Raw genomic sequence first — 17723 nt, 5'->3', positions numbered from 1 at the left:
ACATTCTCTCAAACACCCCTGCACACACTCTTTCTTTCTGTTTCTCTGTCTCTCTCACGCACACACACATTCTCTCTCTCTCCCACACACACAGACACAGATTCTGTGGCTGCAGGGACCCCAGGAGCTTGCTGCCTGCCGAGGCCCATGGTCTGTGTACAAGGAACACACCCAATAGACAAATGTCCATGAGAGAGACCTGCACGAAGTGACTCGGTCAGAGGCGAAAGCGACAACCTCCTGGGGTCCAGGAGTGTCAAGAGACCAGGAAGGTAGGAGTGACAAGTGGTGTGGATATCACCCACAAGATCAGGTCACATCTAGGCAGAAGGGACAGCCAGGTCAGGGGCTGGCAGGCATAAGCGCTGGCTCACTTGGGGACTGGCAAGTATTCACTGTGCCTGGAGTATAGGACGTTTAAAGGGCTAGAAATGAGTGCAAAGCCACAGGCGGTAGGAAGGATGATCAGCACAAGTATGGAATATTCTCAGACACAAAGAGAGGGTGCACATATCAGAGTCACTGTCTAGACAGCAATTTACCAGTTTCCATCAAAATGTTAAGCATACTTCCTTTTGAGGAGTAACCCATCTACCTATGTGTCTTATGGGGTAGCTAGTGCCTTACACGAGTCAAGCTAAGAAACAGTAGCTGGTGTAACGATCCTCCAGATCTCAGTGACGTGATATAGTTTATTTGCGGTCCTTGCAAAGTCCAGGGTGGAATTCTTGCTCTGTGGCTGGTGTGCCATGGTTTTGTTATGCACTGGGATGTGTAAGTCTCTGCTGGACCCCTGCACCTGACCACAGGGGGACAGAGAGCAGGAATGGAAGTTCATAGACATGGTGTCACCTATCCTATCCACGCTCCATGATCAGAGCTCACTGACTTTGCTCAGTGCACAGTAAGAAGACAGTCTTGGAAATGTGGCCCTATGTGCACCCAGGAAAAAAAAAGGAAATGGATCTTGACCACACCAGCAGTCTCTGCCATAGTCATGTCCACACAGCTGTATACACAAGCCTCAAGAGGAATGCTGGTGGTAGGAATGACCCCCTGAAAAAAGTAAGACCCTGTGAGTCCACACACGGTAGAGATGGATCCATAGATGCAGGGAAGAAAACCAACGCCAAGGGAAGGGGAAATACTTCTTACAGTGTTGGGGCCAACTCATAAACAGGGAATCATGATGGAATTAGAAAAAAATTACCATTTTAAAACCATCATTTAAAAAAACATGTTGCCTTCAAGTAAATTCCTGCTCACAGAGACCGTGTAGGACAGAATGGAACTGTCCCATCTGGTTTCAAAGGCTGTAAATCCTTGTGGAAGCAGACTGACACATCTTTCTTCTATGGAGCAGCTGGTGGGTTCAAACTGCCGACCTTTCTGTTAGCCGTCAAGTACTTTAACCTCTGTGCCACCAGGGCTCCTTACAAGCATCCTAATAGCAATTTATTCAGGCAAGAATCACCCATGGCTGACGCATTGATGGATAACAGGACACTCACACAGTCTCAAAGTACCTCCCTGTTACTTACTAACAGTTGTTGACCAGTAGACTCTGACCCATGGTGACCCAACGTGCACCAGAATAGAACTCTACTCCATAGGGTTTACAACTGATGAGTTTTGGGGAGTAGATCACCAGGTTTTCTTTTGAGCTACCTCTGGGTGGACTCGAACCTCCAACCTTTTGGTTAACAGCTGAGCACTTAATTGTTTGCACCACCCAGGGACTCCATTTATTAACTATGAAGGGGAAAACTGTAAATTGACAGTACAGAAACCCCTGCCAGACCGAACTTTAGCCAAGCTCTCAGAGTTAACTACACCTGTAACGGGACAGGTGTTAAGTGTTTGACTGTTAACCAAAAAGGTCAGCAGTCTGTATCCGCCATGCGTTCCTTGGAAACCTTATGAGGCAGGTTTACGCTGTCTCTTGGGGTTGCTGTGAGTTGGAATCAACTTGACGGCAACAGGTTTGCTTTGTTTTTTTATGATGGGACAAGCTGGGGTACCATGTTCATGGGTTGTTGCTATTGTTAGTTACCATTGAGTTCACTCCATATGCACAACAGAAGGAAATATTGCCCAGTCCTGTGCCATCTTCATGATCATTGGTAATTTTGAGTCCGTTGTTTCAGCTACTGTGTCAATCCAGCTCACTGAGAGTTTCCCTCCTTTTGGCAACACTCTACTTTACCAATATCCTGTTCTTTTCTAGTAACTGGTCTTTCCTGACTATGTGTCCAAAGTAAGAGAGCTGAAGTCTTGCCATCGTCACTTCTACAGAACATTCTGGTTGTATTTCTTCTAAGACTGATTTGTTCATTCCTCTGGCAGCTCACAATTTATTCAGTATTCTTCTCCAACATCACAGTTAGAATGCATCAATTCTTCTGTCTTCCGTTTTCATTATCCTACTTTTACATGCATATGAGGTGATTGAAAAGACCATGGCTTGGGTCAGACGTACCTTAGTCATCCAAGTGACATCCTTGCTTTTTAAAACTTTAAAGAGGTCTTTTGCAGCAAAATTAGAAACTATTATTTTTAACACATCATTAAAAATCTCATTGGAACCTAACAGGCAATTCAATATACTTTGGGCTAAAAATAAAATTGTAAGAAAATTTTGAAGAACTTAGAACAGAATGAACTTGAAAATATTACACTCATTTGTAGATATAGCTAAAGCACCATAAGATGTATGACTCAAAACACATTTATTAGGAAAAAAAAATTTAAAGGAAGCTAAGTCTTTAAATCAGAAAGTTATTTTAAAAAAAAACAAAGATAATTCCACCCACCCAACTGCGCTGCAAAGAACAAAGAAAATACAAAAGTTCAGAAAGCAACAGAATTGGGAATAATAAATGAAAAATACTTCAGGAAGTATGTCTGAAAATATTAGCAAGATAGCTTTGATCAAGATGAAGGGAGGAAAAAAGGAAGATAAAATGACATTAAAAATCAGAATAAAAGAGAGGATGACAAAAACAAGCAAAAGTGAAATATAATAGTATTTCCCCAAACCTGTTCATGTCAATGAATTGGGAACACAAGATGAAGTATATTTTTTGGAAAAACAGCAAGTGATGAACTTGTAACAAGAGAAAGAGAAGGCTTGATTAAGACAAAAAAAACCTGTAGCAACCCTATAGGACAGAGTAGAACTGCCCCATGGGGTTTCCAAGGAGCATGTCTTAGTCATCCAGTGCTGCTATAACAGAAATACCACAAGTGGATGACTTTAACAAAGAGAGGTTAATTTTCTCACAGTTCAGTAGGCTAGAAGTCCAGATTCAGGCACCGGATCCAGGGGAAGGCTTTCTCTCTCTGTTGGCTCTGGAGGAAGTTCCTCGTCATCAGTCTTCCCTTGGTCTGGTTGCATCTCAGCACAGGAGCCTCAGATCTAAATGATATGCTCTGCTCTCGGCGCTGCTTTCTTAGTAGTATGAGGTCCCCAGCTCTCTGCTGGCTTCCCTTTCCTTTTATCTCCTGAGAGATAAAAGGTGGTGCAGGCCACACCCCAGGGAAGCTCCCTTTACATTGGATCAGGGTTGTGGCCTGAGAAAGGGTGTTACATCCCACCCTAATCCTCTTTAACCACAGGCAGAGATTACGATTTATAACACATAGGAAAATCACAAAATGGAGGACAACCACACACGGCCTAACCAAGTTAACACATAATTTTGGGGGACACAATTCAATCCATTACAGAGCAGCTGGTGTATTCGAAATGCCAACCTCTTGCTTGGCGGTGGAGCTCTTAACCACTGAGCCACCAGGGCTCCCAAAATACATAGAATCCCAACAGGAACAATAGACAAAATTATAGAACTGATGGCAGAATTCCACGAGATTGTCAGATCCAAGATCAAATTAGCATGACCCAACTGTGGATGACTGTACTAGCAGCACCCAACTAGAATATAAATACAAAACAACAAACAATAATTTCCTAAAACAACACAAATGATTCACTTTCGATAAATCACTCTAACAAACAATGCACAAGATCTTTATGAAGAATTTTTAAAATTTTCATTCCGAAAAAAAAAAAAAAAGAATGAGATCCATTGCAGTCCAGTGGATTCCGACTCTTGGAGACCCACGTGTTACAGGGTAGAACTGCTCCAGAGGGTTTTCTTGGCTGTAATCTTTATGGAAGCAGCTTGCCAGGCCGTTCTTCTTTGGGGTCGCTGGGAAGGTTTGAGCCATCAACCTTTAAGTTAGCAGCCAATCCTAAACCATTTGCCTCATCCAGGCTCCTAGGGCATAACATATCTTCAGTGCAGTTCCATTCAAAAATTTTCAGCTGGATTTTTGGGGGAGCTCAACAAAATCATTCAAAACCATTAAAAAATATATGTGAAATCCACACAAGCAGCTGAGGCAATTCTACTAAAATAACTGTCAACATGGGTTGCACACCTAAATGGCATTATGTCAAATGACAAAGTCATAAAAATAATTAACATAACAAAAGCAGTGTGGCCCTGGGGAGAAATAGGCAGCAGAGGCCAGAGGAGAACCGAAGGCTCAAAGACGGCTCTGGACACAGACAGGCACCGGCTCTCAGGTCAAGGTGGAGCTAAGTGACTCCTGAGCCTGTGAAAATTCCCAGCAGAAAGCCTGAAAAGAAAGGGACAGAAAGGTCACATGTGGAGAAGCTGAGGAGCAAGCAGAACTTGCACACTGCACTGGTGAGATGAGGCACTGGGACAAAGACTAAAAAAAGGAGAATGTCTACTACCGCTGAACGGATGCCCACCCTCTGACTCAGCGGCTCCGCACCTAGAATACAGCCAACAGAAACGTATGCTTATCCATCAAAGGACACCTAAGAGTGCTCAGCAGCATTACAAACAAGAACCTGGAACTCACCCAAGTGCCCATCAGCAGCAGAATGGATACGTTGTGGTCTAATCTCCCAGTGGAGTATGATATAGCAATGAGGATAAATGAGTCACGAAGGAATGAATCTCGAAAACGTAATGTTGAGCAGAATGAGCAAGATCCAAGAGAATATGACTCCACTACAGAAATTCCAAGATGAGGCAAAGCCTAGTCCACTGAGTGAGAAGTCAGGAAGGATGCTGGTTACCCTAAAGCAGGAGGGAAAGAATGGAAGACAAGCAGGGAGGTCTTTGGGGAGCTGATAATGGTATTTTTCTTGACATGGGTACAAGCTAATAAAAAAAAAAAAACAGTGCCTTATTTGTTAATTTTACGAGCATTCAGCAAACTTACATTCAGGATTTGCATACTTTTCTGAATAAATGTTTATAGAAGAAAAGAAAAAAACAATGGGTAAGTGGTGGATTATTGGTAGTGGCAGTGAAGGAACAAGTTCCCCAGTCCCAGCCCAGAGATGCATGCTGAAGCCAAGCTTTGCTGTGGCCATCTTCCCTGCTGGTCCCCACAGGCAGCTGCTTCCTCTCTGCCTGAAACCCACAGGCTCAATCGCCTAGGCCTTAGCTTCCTTGGCTGCACTGGCATCAGGCAGCTTCCCCTGCTTCTGTTCATGGGGGCCCAGTGGAGCATGCTGGAGGAGAGTGAGATGGAAAAAACCATCAAAGAAACCTCCATTGGACTCAGAGGCTGGGAGCTGGAATTAGTGCTCCAGTTAGAGCCTATGTGAAGAAATCTACCCAAGAACAGTTTGCACAGAAAATCCTTCTTGATGGTCCAGAAGCTGGAAATGAGGTATGCCTGCAGGTGATGTGTGCCTCACACCCAATAGTAGTTCGGACTATTGAAGTGTTTGTTCCAGGGCTCGCCTCTTAATTGTGATGGAGATGATGGAAAGCAGAGCTATTTCACAGAAGCAGCCAGCTCCATCACTTAACAGAGAAGCAGCAGCCAAGTAAGAAAGCAGCTAGCCCTGGCTCTATAGCCCTGCCACTTGATGGACATCACGCACGGAGGTAGTGAGCCTGAAAATCCCATCTTCAAGGATAACACTTGGGTTGCCCTAGTGCAGTTGTATGACTTTGGATGTGTCAAAATTGACCACGGTGATCTGGCGACACCCCAGTTTACCCCTTATTATGTGGCACCTCAGGTTGTAGAGGCACAGGGAAGGCATCAGAAAGAGAGGTCTGGCACTTTCCCTACCTTGCCAACACCCTACACTTATCACAAAAGCTGTGACTTGTGGTCCCTAGAGGTGATTGTCTGTGTGATGCTGTGCGGATACCCTTCTTTTTACTCCAAACACCATAGCCAGACGATCCCAAAGGATATGTGGAGAAAGATCCTGACAGGCAGCTTCGAGTTCCCAGAGGAAGAGAGGAGCTAGATCTCAGAGATAGCCAAAGATGCTGTAAGAAAGCTCCTGAAGGCCAAATTAGAAGAGAGGCTCCGATGGAGGGAGGGTAAGCCCACACCAGGCTCACCTCAAAGGAGGCCGGGATGTTGTGCTGCTCCTGCTCAACGGATGACGGATGAGGCGGTGGCTGCGGGAATGCAAAGGCTGATGCAGAACCGTTGGCCGATGTGAGCATGGAGGATCTGAAAGTCAGCCTCGAACTCAGCAGTCTGTGAACAACCCATTCTGAGAAAGAGGAAGTTACTCAGCACCAAGCCAAAGGACAGTGTTTACATCCGCCACTGTGAGGATGGAGCCAGCATTCAAACGCTGTCTTGGAAAAGCCTGGGCTGCGATCGTTCAGTGTATTCTCTCCCAGGCTGGAAAAAACAGAGACAAGAAGCTGAATGCAGTGATGCAGGAGGCTTAGAAGTATGACCTGGAACGCAAACTCCTAAGACATACTCTGCAAATCTTCAGCTGGCATGGTGGTGGATTCACAGGGAAAGCAGACGGGCTAACCTGGCAGAAATTGTGAAGCAAGTGATTGAAGTGCAAACCATGCCCCATGAACCCCAATAACAATAGCTTCAACCTTTTTTTTTTTTTACAATCTGAAATTGTATTGTTTGACAAACGAAGTAATTTTTATGTAAATGAATAAATGATCATTTCCAAGTGCTTAAAAATGCTGTATAGATTTAGAGACAGGTTTCCCTAGTAGTTTGTTTTTAGGGAAAGCTCAGTTCCTTGAGATATCCTATTACTTTAGGACTATTTAGTCATGTTTGTAAGTTTGACAAGCAAGATTATTTTATGTATAATAAAGTATACAAAAACCAGTTTCAAGGGATAGACAAAGGACAAACTATAGTGATCTTTCTGCTCAGTAAAAACTCAGATTAAGAAAAAACAAAGAAAGAAAGAGGAAGGAAGGAAGGAAGGAAGGAAGGAAGGAAGGAAGGAAGGAAGGAAGGAAGGAAGGAAGGAAGGAAGGAAGGAAGGAAGGAAGGAAGGAAGGAAGGAAGGAAGGAAGGAAGGAAGGAAGGAAGGAAGGAAGGAAGGAAGGAAGGAAGGAAGGAAGGAAGGAAGGAAGGAAGGAAGGAAGGAAGGAAGGAAGGAAGGAAGGAAGGAAGGAAGGAAGGAAGGAAGGAAGGAAGGGAGAGAAAGAGAGAGAAAAAAAACATTTCCCTTCTGGAAAAAAAAAAAAAAAAAAAAACCCTGAAACTCTGCTTCTCTACATACACAAGGGTTAAATCCATGAAGATTAAAGTGTAATATGGAAGGTGAAACTATAAAACTTATAGAAAAATGTGTGCAGTGTACCAGTACCCCTTACACTCACCATTGAGTTAATTCTGACTCATGGAGAGCCCATGTGTGTCAGAGTAGAACTGTGTTCCATAGGGTTTTCAATGGCTAATTTTTCAGAAGTAGGTCATCAGGCCTTTCTTATGAGGCACCTTCTAGGTGGGCTTGAACCGCCAACTTTTTGGTTAGTAGTGGAGCTCAATAACAGTTTGGACCACCCAGGGACTCCATGTGCAATGTAGGGATGGGAAAAACCTGCTTTATATAAGTATCTCCAAAAGCTTAAGCCATAAGAAGGAAAAATAGGATGAATTCGACTACATCAGAATTACCCATTTCTGGAGCTCCTGGTTCCGGGAAATATGGAATAAGACTCTCCACTTTCTCCGTCAACTGAACAGAAGACTATGTCCTGGACAGAACACAGGGAACAGCTGTCCGAGGACCCAGAAAGGTAAATGGTGACAGGCCCGTTGGGGAAGGAGACCAGAATTTGGAGGACCACCAACCCAGTGGAGAGTTCACCACTCTCATTTTCTCTGGGGCCATCGGCCTGAGCAGAAGGAGAAGGAGCTCCAAAGGAAGGCCTGTCTCACTAGCTGAAGCATCAGGAAAGAGGGCCCCCATGGTCTAGAGTGGAGGAAGCCCACAGATCTTTCCTTTCCCGTTCTATTCCAACCCAACTAGCAGGCAACCTCATGGTGGCAGCTGCTGTGGCCCAGCAATTGTGGGGCAGTCAAGAAGGTGTTGAAACTTCTGAGAGAGGAAAGCCTTCTTTCAACCACAGAGTGCTAATGCCAAGAGCATGGGGTGAACCCCTTGCTTCCTATCTCTCTTTCTCTCTGTCTCCTCTCTCTCTGTCTCTCTCTGTCTCTTCCAGAAATAAAGTTGAAGAAAAGCCATTCTCAGATGAAGGGAAACAAAAAGAACTCATTACCAGCAGTCCTTCTCCATAAGAAATGCTAGAGGAAGTCCTTCAGATGGAAAGGAATGGATGCCAGAGGGAAACTTGGGACATCAGAAATATCTTGGAAATATAAGAGGCATTTTTTTTCTCTTAATTATTCAAAATACGCATGATAGCTGAAAGAACAGTTACAGCCTTACCTGGCAGTGTTTTCAATGTGAGTAGATGTAACTCATATAGCAACTATAACAAGAAAAGCAGAAGTTAAAAGGACCTACGTGGAGGGGAGGTAATATTTCTACATTCTGCATGAACTGGTGGACTATTAATTCTAAGTAGAGTGGTCCTTTGTGGCGCAAACCTTTATTTTATGGGGCCGACTTTACCAGGATACCAAAACCACACAAACACAGGACAAACAAACAGAACAAACTAAACTAAAAAAACCCTATAAATCAATATGTCTTTTATTGACATAGAGGCAAAAAACCCTCAATAAAATATAAAAATACTAGCTAATCAAATCAAGTTATATACAAAATTAGTAATGGTTTATGATCGAGTGGATTTTACTCTGAGAATGCAAAGCTGTTTCAATGTTTGAACGTGAATCAATGTAATCCACCATGTTAAGAGACTAAAAAAATCATTACAAATAGATGTAGAAAAAACATTTGACATATTTCAACATCAGTTTATAATTAAAAAAAAAAAAAGCTCAGCAAACCAGAAAGAGAAGGGCTCTCCCTCAGCTTCCTAAGGGGCGTCTACAAAAAGCCTAGAGCTGGCACTTCCGCGGTGGAAGGCGTAATGCCCCTCCTCTAAGGTTAGGCGCGTGGCAACACTCTTACCGCTGCTATTCAGCATCACAAGGGGAGTCCTAGCCAGTCCAACAGGGCCAAAAAAAGAAAAAGAAATACAAACAGATTTGAAAGGAAAAATTAAAACAAAATTTCCCGTTTTACAGATAATACGATTGTCTATGTAGGATGCCCTATAGACTCTACGGAAATGCTCTTGGAACTAATAAGTGAGATTAGCAAAGTTACAGGCCAGAAGACTGATGAAAAACTGATTAATCATATTTCTATATGCTGGCAGTGAACAACTAGAAACTAAAAATACAATTTATAAGGGCTGCACAAAAAATAAAATACTTAGGTGTAAAACTAGCAAAACATGTGTAAGATCTGTATTTAAAACTACAAAACACGGAGGAAAGAAATCAAAGACTTCTGTGCCAATTTTTTGTTAATACAATTTATACCTGCTTCACAAAAAAGGAAACACTTAGGTGTAAAACTAGCAAAAGATGTGTAGGATCTGTGTATTGAAAACTACAAAACACCAGTGAAATAAATCAAAGGTTGTCGTTGCTGTTCTTAGGTGCTGTGGAGCCGGTTCCGACTCATAGAGACTCTATGCACAACGGAACGAAACACTACCCAGTCCTGCACCATCCTCACAATCATTGTTATGCTCAAGCCCATTGTTGCAGCCACTGTGTCAATCCGTCTTGTGAGGGTCTTCCTCTTTTACAAAGGAGACCTAAGTAAATGCAGAGACATCCCACGTCCCTGAGCTGGAAGAGTCTATATATTTAATTGATGTACGGATTTAGACAATTCCTGCCTAAATCCTAGCAGGACTTTTTGTTGATATAGACAAGCCAATTCTAAAATGTATATGCAAATGCCAAGGAACTAGGACAGGCAAAATGGTTTTGAAAAAGAAAAAGGTTAAAGGACTACCAGCATCTGATTTGAAGAGTTATTATAAAGCTTCAGAGCTCTGGTGGCGCAGTGGTTAAGAGCTCAACTGCTAACCAAAAGGTTGGCAGTTGGAATGCACCAGCTGTTCCTTGGAAACCTTATAGCGCAGTTCTACTCTGTCCTGTGGGGTCGCTATGAGTTGGAATTGACTTGACAGCAATGGGCTCGGTGTTTGGTATAAAGCTACAGTATCAAGACAGTGTGATATTGGTGAAGGAACAGACACAGTGAACAAGAAAACACAACGGAGGTCAAAAATAGATCACATGATTTTTGACAAGTTGCAAAGCCAATACAATGGAGAACAGAGAGCCTTTTCAACAAATTGGGCAGCCACATGTTAAAAAAAAATTAGGCTCAACCTAAACTTCACAACTTATACTCAAAATGGATCATAGATCTAAACATAAATCTATAGATCTTTAAGAAGAAAAACCCTTATGACCTGGGATTAGGGAAAAGGACTTAGATACGGAGCCAAAAGCACAATCCTTAAAAGAAAAAAATGATAAATTGGATTTCATCAAAATTAAATATTTCACACTGAAAATCACACAGTTGTGAGAATGAAAACCCGCAGTGCAAGATGGAGACAGTGTTGCAGACCGTGTATTTGATGAAGGACTTCATGCAAGATCTATAAAGAACGCTCAAAACTCAGTAGTAATTAAACAATAGCCCAACGTGTTAAATGGGCAAGCAACTTGAACAGATACTTCACAGAAGAGAACAGCAAATAAGCACAAGAAAGGGTGTTTGACATCCTTCGCCATCAGAGAAAGGCGACAGAAAACCACAGCACTGTATCTCTGCTCACCTATCGGAATGGGACGTGACAGTCACAGCCCGTTTTAGTGAGGATGTGGACCAAGCGCACTTCTCCTGCATTGTTGCTGGTGGGAAGGCGAAACTGTACAGACACTGTAGAAAATAGATCAGTTGTTTCTATTACAGTTAAAAATATACTTACTATAAACAAACAAGCTCATTGCTGCTGAGTCGACTCCAACCCATAGCGACCCTATAGGACAGAGTAGAACTACCCCATAGGGTTTCTGAACTGCCGAGCTTTTAGTTGGCAGCCATGCTCTTAACCACTGCGCCACCAGCATTCCATACTACAGAACTGAGGAATCCCACTCCTAGGTATTTACTCTAGAAAAATGACTACTGACATTCACACAGAAACCCGTACGTGAATGTTTATAACAGCTCTATGCATTCATAACTACAAAGAACGAGAAACAATACAAGTATACCACAATGGATAAATGCCAAAATGTACATCTACACAAAGGAATACTACTTAGAAATCAAGAGAAAGAAACAGCTGATACACACATTTGGATGAATCTCTGAGGCCTCACGCTATGTGAAAATAAAAAGTCTCGCTAAGTTGACATTTCAAATACTAAACTGTGATGACGAAGAACGTTCAGTAGTTACCAGGGGTTAGGGTGTGGCAGGGTTTGACTACCCAGGGGCAGCATCGAGGAGGTTTTGGGGGTGAAGGAACTGTTCTGTACCCTGATTGTGATGGTGGTCACACAACACTACCCATGTGTTAAAATCCAAATATTATACAACAGAGAGAGAGAAAGAGAGCGAGCAAAAGAGAGACAGACAGACACAGAGAGAGAGACAGAGAGACCAGTAAAAAATGCCCCTAGCCTACATTACTGACAGGATACATACTTGAAAATATAGTTCCAAAATATGAAACAGTCAGAAGATTAATACATATTAAGCTTCAGTACACCTGAGCCATAAACTGTCTTACTCAACTTTCCAAAAATACACACAAAATACCAAATAAACATGCTCCATGAAGTGCATCACAAACAGTTTTCACCCCCAAAATAACTCATATACTTGAATATTTCCGGATGCCGGTAACCATACCTTCCCAGTGACACAAAGGAAATAGTGACCATACTTGCAAGACTTATCTCGCTGTACAGAACCCAAAAGACACAAAAGCCTCATAGAATCATTCCTCCGAGAAGCATCTCCTCATACCGTGTCTTTCCACACTCAAAAGCAGGGCAAAGCCACGTTTTTGTTTTTTAGGCAGTTGCACCAGTATCCCCAACAGCACGATGTACTAAAGGGCCTCAGACGCTGCCAATGCACCAGCAGGGGCAGAAAATGTGACGGTAGGTTTATCTGCTGTAACCACTAGTGTATTGAAACCATGCAACAATAAAGATGATTTTAAAAGGTAGGGAACTGTGATATACAGTCTTTTTCAGTAACCACCCTATTCCTGTTGTGGTTAAGAAAACCCTGAGTAAACTTTTGTTTTATGATCATATTCGGTTAAAAAAAAAAAATCTATATCCTGGATTAGGGACTGGAAAGATTAACATGACTGGTGTGAACAGTTAAATGCTTTGAACTGAAAGGTTGAAGGTTGTACTCCACTCAGAGGCACCTCGGAGGAAAGTTCCAGCAATCTGCTTCCAAAATATCAGCCATCAAGACCCTATGGAGCCCAGCTCTTCTCTGACACACACGGGACAGCCAGGAGTCAGAGCCAACTTGATGGCAACTGTTTTTGTCTTTTTTTCACACTTCACAGAAGAAAGTATGTTAGCACGTGGCAGTGATGGTAACCCACATGGCATGTGTGAGAGTACAATCCAGTGACCAGACTGCACTTCATGAATAAAGGAACAGGTCCTTGAGAATGGCGTTTCCAGTCAGAGAAAGCTCCTTAGGGACCTAAACTTCCCTGATCCCTGGCATGTGGCCCATCCTTGGATGGGAGCCCTTGTTCATTCTTGCAAGTTGTACCTCATTTAAAGGTTCTTATCTGAGTCGCGGGTATTTGAGAGCCAGGTGAGCTGAGGGCACCTTGCCAGTCTGACACGGTGGCCTGCAATCTTCTCCAGACCAGGGGTCCCTGCCATCTCACCTCTGTACAACCACCATCTCACCTTGGCACAGCCGCCATCTCTTTGCATGACACAGAAAGGGTACCCTGCAGTGTGATGAGTCACTCGTAAAAGGTGTGTGTTCCAGGGCAATTACTTTAGGGGCATTGGGTGGCTCAGTGATGGGGTTCTTATTTCCATCCAGGAGACCTAGGTTAATTCCGTGCACAGCTACCACCTGCCTGTCAGCCAATGAAAACCCCATGGATCACAAAGCTCCAATCCGCAGCCCATCATGGGCATGGCCCAGGACCATGCAGTGTTTTCTTGGTTGTGCTTGGGGTCACCATGTGTCAGGGGCAACTCAACAACTGCTAACAAGAAGAAATCTAGCAAACTGAATTGGGAGGGTGTTTTTAAAACTACATTTTAGCTCTCCTCCAGGCATTACTTGATCTGGAACAAAGAGAAGAGATCTAATTTCCAGGTGAAACCACTGTTGACCTTTGGCCCACCTGTCACCACCCACCTGTCACTGCCCCTCCTGTCACTGCTCACCTGTCACTGCTCACCTGTCACTGCCCCACTTATCACTGCTCAACTGTCACTTCTCACCTGTCCCTGCCCACCTCCCCCTGCCCACCTGTCACTGTTCACCTGTCACTGCCCCACCTGTCCCTGCCTACCTGCCACTGTCTACCTGTCACTGCCCACCTGTCACCGCCTACTTGTCACCATCTACCTGTCACTGATCACCTGTCACCACCCACCTGTCACAGCCCATCTGTCACTACTCAGCTGTTACTGCCCACCTGTTACTGCTCACCTGTCACTGCTCACCTGTTGCTGCCCACCTGTCACTGCTTACATGCATGTCCCCATTTCTCCTTCATGTCTGTTGGAGGAAGGTGCCAGCGGTCAGCACAGAAATCTGGGGAATCACTAGGCATCTGCCATGTCTGAGGTTCCTCCAGCTCTGAACTCTTCCACAAAGGACCACTTTGGAGACCATCTCTGGCCAGCCCCCTCCTTGGCAGTGGGCACATGAGCTGTGGGCTGAGAACCCTTCCTGGATTCTCTCCCCAGCTCTAGAATTCATTGGCACCAGCCCTCCCAGCCCAGACCAGCCGAGAAGTCCTGGTGCTTTCTCAACAACAGGCAGCACTGCCCTTCCCATCTCTGTGACATGCAGATGAACACCAGCCTCAAGCCTCACTGTTGATTGCAAGGCCCCTCCATGTTCATCGTTCCCAAAAAAGCTAGAATTCCATCTGATTTTCAACACGTTAAATATTGTACTGGAATTCTGGAAACATGAAGAGTTCTGTGGGGTCTTCACTTTTAAATGTGTTTAGAGACTTTGGCAAGGGATGTTGACACCCTCATCTGTTGGTGCTGGAGAAATGGCAGAAGCTTCGGGCGTCAGTCTGCAGGGAGTGGGAAGCTGAGATTTCCCTTAGCCAAGCAGATGTTTAAAAGTAATAGGCCACAGGAAACTCTGAATTATGGTGGGTGCACTTAATGCAGAAGTGCTGAGCCCTCCAGGGGTCCAAAGCTGAGCATAGAAAGTACACAGAGTGGGTCCTGGTGTCTCCAGGAAACCCAGCACAGGGAAGCTGCACAGTAAGATAGCAAGCATGGAAAGTGTGCACTGTGGTCATGCTATCTTCAGGAACCCAGCAAGGGGAAGCCGCGTAATAGGACAGCGAGGATGTGAAGTGTGCACTGTGGATCCTGGTGTCTCCAAGAATCCAGCACAGGGAAGCTGCACAGAGGAACAGGGAGGATGTGAAATGTGCACTGTGGGTCCTGGTGTCTCCAGGAAACCCAGCGTGGGGAACCACCCATTAGGGCAGCAGTGTCAGACCTGCATCCTGTCTCCGGCACATCCAGGAAGCTGGGGTCTGTAACCCTGAGCCTCTGCCTTTTCTGCCTGTGCTTTTCTTTACCTAACGGGGTCTCTACAGCCTCTTCTGTCCCACCCCTCCAGGCACACCCCTCTGCAATGACAAAGACAAAGAACTTGTCAACCTTCTCGAACTTGCTCTGTCCTCTCAATGACCCTAGATGTTTCCCTTGTTGTTCCTGCTTTCCGGAAATCTTCGCCCCCGTAATCTGTTTTGTAAACTCCTATTGAACCTTCAAGACCCACCTCATGAAGGCCTTTACTTACTGAGGATCAGGTTAGTCCCGCCTTCTTCTGTGTATCACTTCATCTATTCTCTCCTGGCCAACTTCATACATACCAAACCAACTGCTGTCCAGTTGATTCAGAATCATGGTGACGCCACAGGACAGAGTAGAACTGCCCCTATAGGGTTTCCAAGACTGTACATCTTTATGGAAGCAGACTGCCACATCTTTCTCCCATGGAGTGGCCACTGGGTTCAAACTGTCAGCCTTTTAGTTAGCAGCCAAGCAGTTAACCACAGCACCACCAAGGCTATACTGCATACATAGACACCCCCTCTTGGAATGTGGACTAAGTGTGGAGACCTGCCTAATTGGGGTTTACAGTCCCCACATATGGTGACATAGTGTGGTATTAGTTGGATTAATTAACCAAAGTCCCTGAGTATTAAGCCTTCCATGATTCACCTTCCAGGGAAGGCCGGACTTAGACTTCAGTGGCATAAAATGCAGTTTAATGGGTGTGAATGATTTTCAGGAAGTCTGCTCCCCTCTCCCTAGGTGCTGCCCTTGAATCTCCTCCTTGGTTCTCGGGTGGCAGTGGAGGCATTTCAGCATCCCTTTTTCTGGGGCAGCTGGCAGTACAAAGGCACTGTGGTTGGGACGTCACACCTGGGCATCGGGTGCCTGAGCCCCTGGATAAGCATACATCTCCTGGGGGAGCAGCTGGTCTCCTGGGAATCAAGATGGCCCAACCTGCTTCCTAAGGGGTCAGTCCACCCTTCCCAGGCTCTTCTCAGGGACAGCCATGACCCAACTCAGAAATGAAGCCTGGGATTGTGCTGGGAGCACCCCAGGCAGCTCTCTCCTGTCCTATGTGTGCCTATCAGTCTGCAGTTGAGCCAGAGGTGATGCTAACCAGGACAGGAAACCCCCCTTCACAGAAGGCTGGGACCATTATGAATACACGTGGCTGCCCCTCTGAGGGGGACTTAAGTTGTCAAGTCCAGTTGTCCACTTAAGATATTTTATTTTTCTGAGGCGGAGCCAAGATGGCGGACTAGGCAGACGCTACCTCGGATCCCTCTTACAACAAAGACACGGAAAAACAAGTGAATCGATCACATACATAACAATCTACGAACCCTGAACAACAAACACAGATTTAGAGACGGAGAACGAACTAATACGGGGAAGCAGCGGTTGTTTCCAGAGCCTGGAGCCAGCATACCAGTCAGGTACGGCACAAGCACAGAGACCTGCTCCACCCCCCTGAACTAACCCCGGGAGGGGGACTAGCCGGTTCCACGGGCGGCGTGGGACGCAGCCGTTAGGAGAAGTCCCCGGGAGGCAGTGACTGATCTTGGAGCAGAAAGAGCAGCATCCGAGCCGGGGAACCGTCCCACAGGGATTTGGACTGCACGCAGGTACGCCATAAACACGGAGAGTTGCTCCACCCCCTGAACTAACCCCGGGAAGGTGACCATCCGGGTCGCGCGGGCGGCGTGGGACGCAGCCGGTAGGAGAAGTCCCCGGGAGCCAGCGACTGGTATTGGAGCGGGGAGAACAGCGTTCCAGCCGGGACACTCGGTCGTGGCACAAGCACGGGGAGCTACTCCACCAATCTGAACTAACCCCGGGAGGGGGCCCACCTGGTTCACGGGGGCGGCACGGCCACGCGGCTGGAGGGACGAGAAGTCCCCGGGAGGCAGCGACTGATTTTGGAGTCGAGAGTGCACCGTCCCAGTAGGGGAGCCTTGACGCTGGGCGTGGGGCTGGAAGCGGAGGATCTGACCGTGACTCCAGCGGGCCAGACCCCCCGGGGGCAATCTCCACACAGACAGCACACATAGGCGACGCGCCCGCGGGAATCTCAGATATAATAGTCATTCCAAGCAAGACAAGCAACTCTGGCTATATTCTGAGGTGCTACTCTCCTATCTCTCTGTTCCCTCCCCCACCCTCCCCAGGCGGCTTCATTAACATCTGAATAGCCTGAGCCAGAGGGAGAACTCTGATAGGGATCTGACTGCAGTTTTTTTTAGCGGATTTTCTGGAAAAACTAGTTTCCCAGTGATGGCTCGGAGACAACAATCCATATCAAACCACTTAAAGAAGCAGACCGTGACAGCTTCTCCAACTCCCCAAACAAAAGAATCAAAATCTTTCCCAAATGAAGATACAATTTTGGAATTATCAGATACAGAATATAAAAAACTAATTTACAGAATGCTTAATGATATCACAAATGAAATTAGGATATCTGCAGAAAAAGCCAAGGAACACACTGATAAAACTGTTGAAGAACTCAAAAAGATTATTCAAGAACATACTGGAAAAATTAATAAGTTGCAAGAATCCATAGAGAGACAACATGTAGAAATCCAAAAGATTAACAATAAAAT

The 17723-nt window shown here is 45.2% G+C and overlaps 1 pseudogene; it reads left to right on the top strand.

Moving 5' to 3' along the window:
- Window positions 1–5554: 5554 nt before the first annotated feature.
- LOC126074785 (MAP kinase-activated protein kinase 5-like) lies at window positions 5555–6904 on the top strand (annotated as a pseudogene).
- The last annotated feature ends 10819 nt before the right edge of the window (window positions 6905–17723 follow it).

The sequence above is a fragment of the Elephas maximus genome, chromosome 4, assembly GCF_024166365.1.
Source record: "Elephas maximus indicus isolate mEleMax1 chromosome 4, mEleMax1 primary haplotype, whole genome shotgun sequence".
Classification (NCBI taxonomy): domain Eukaryota; kingdom Metazoa; phylum Chordata; class Mammalia; order Proboscidea; family Elephantidae; genus Elephas; species Elephas maximus.
This window is presented reverse-complemented; position numbering and strand designations above follow the sequence as displayed.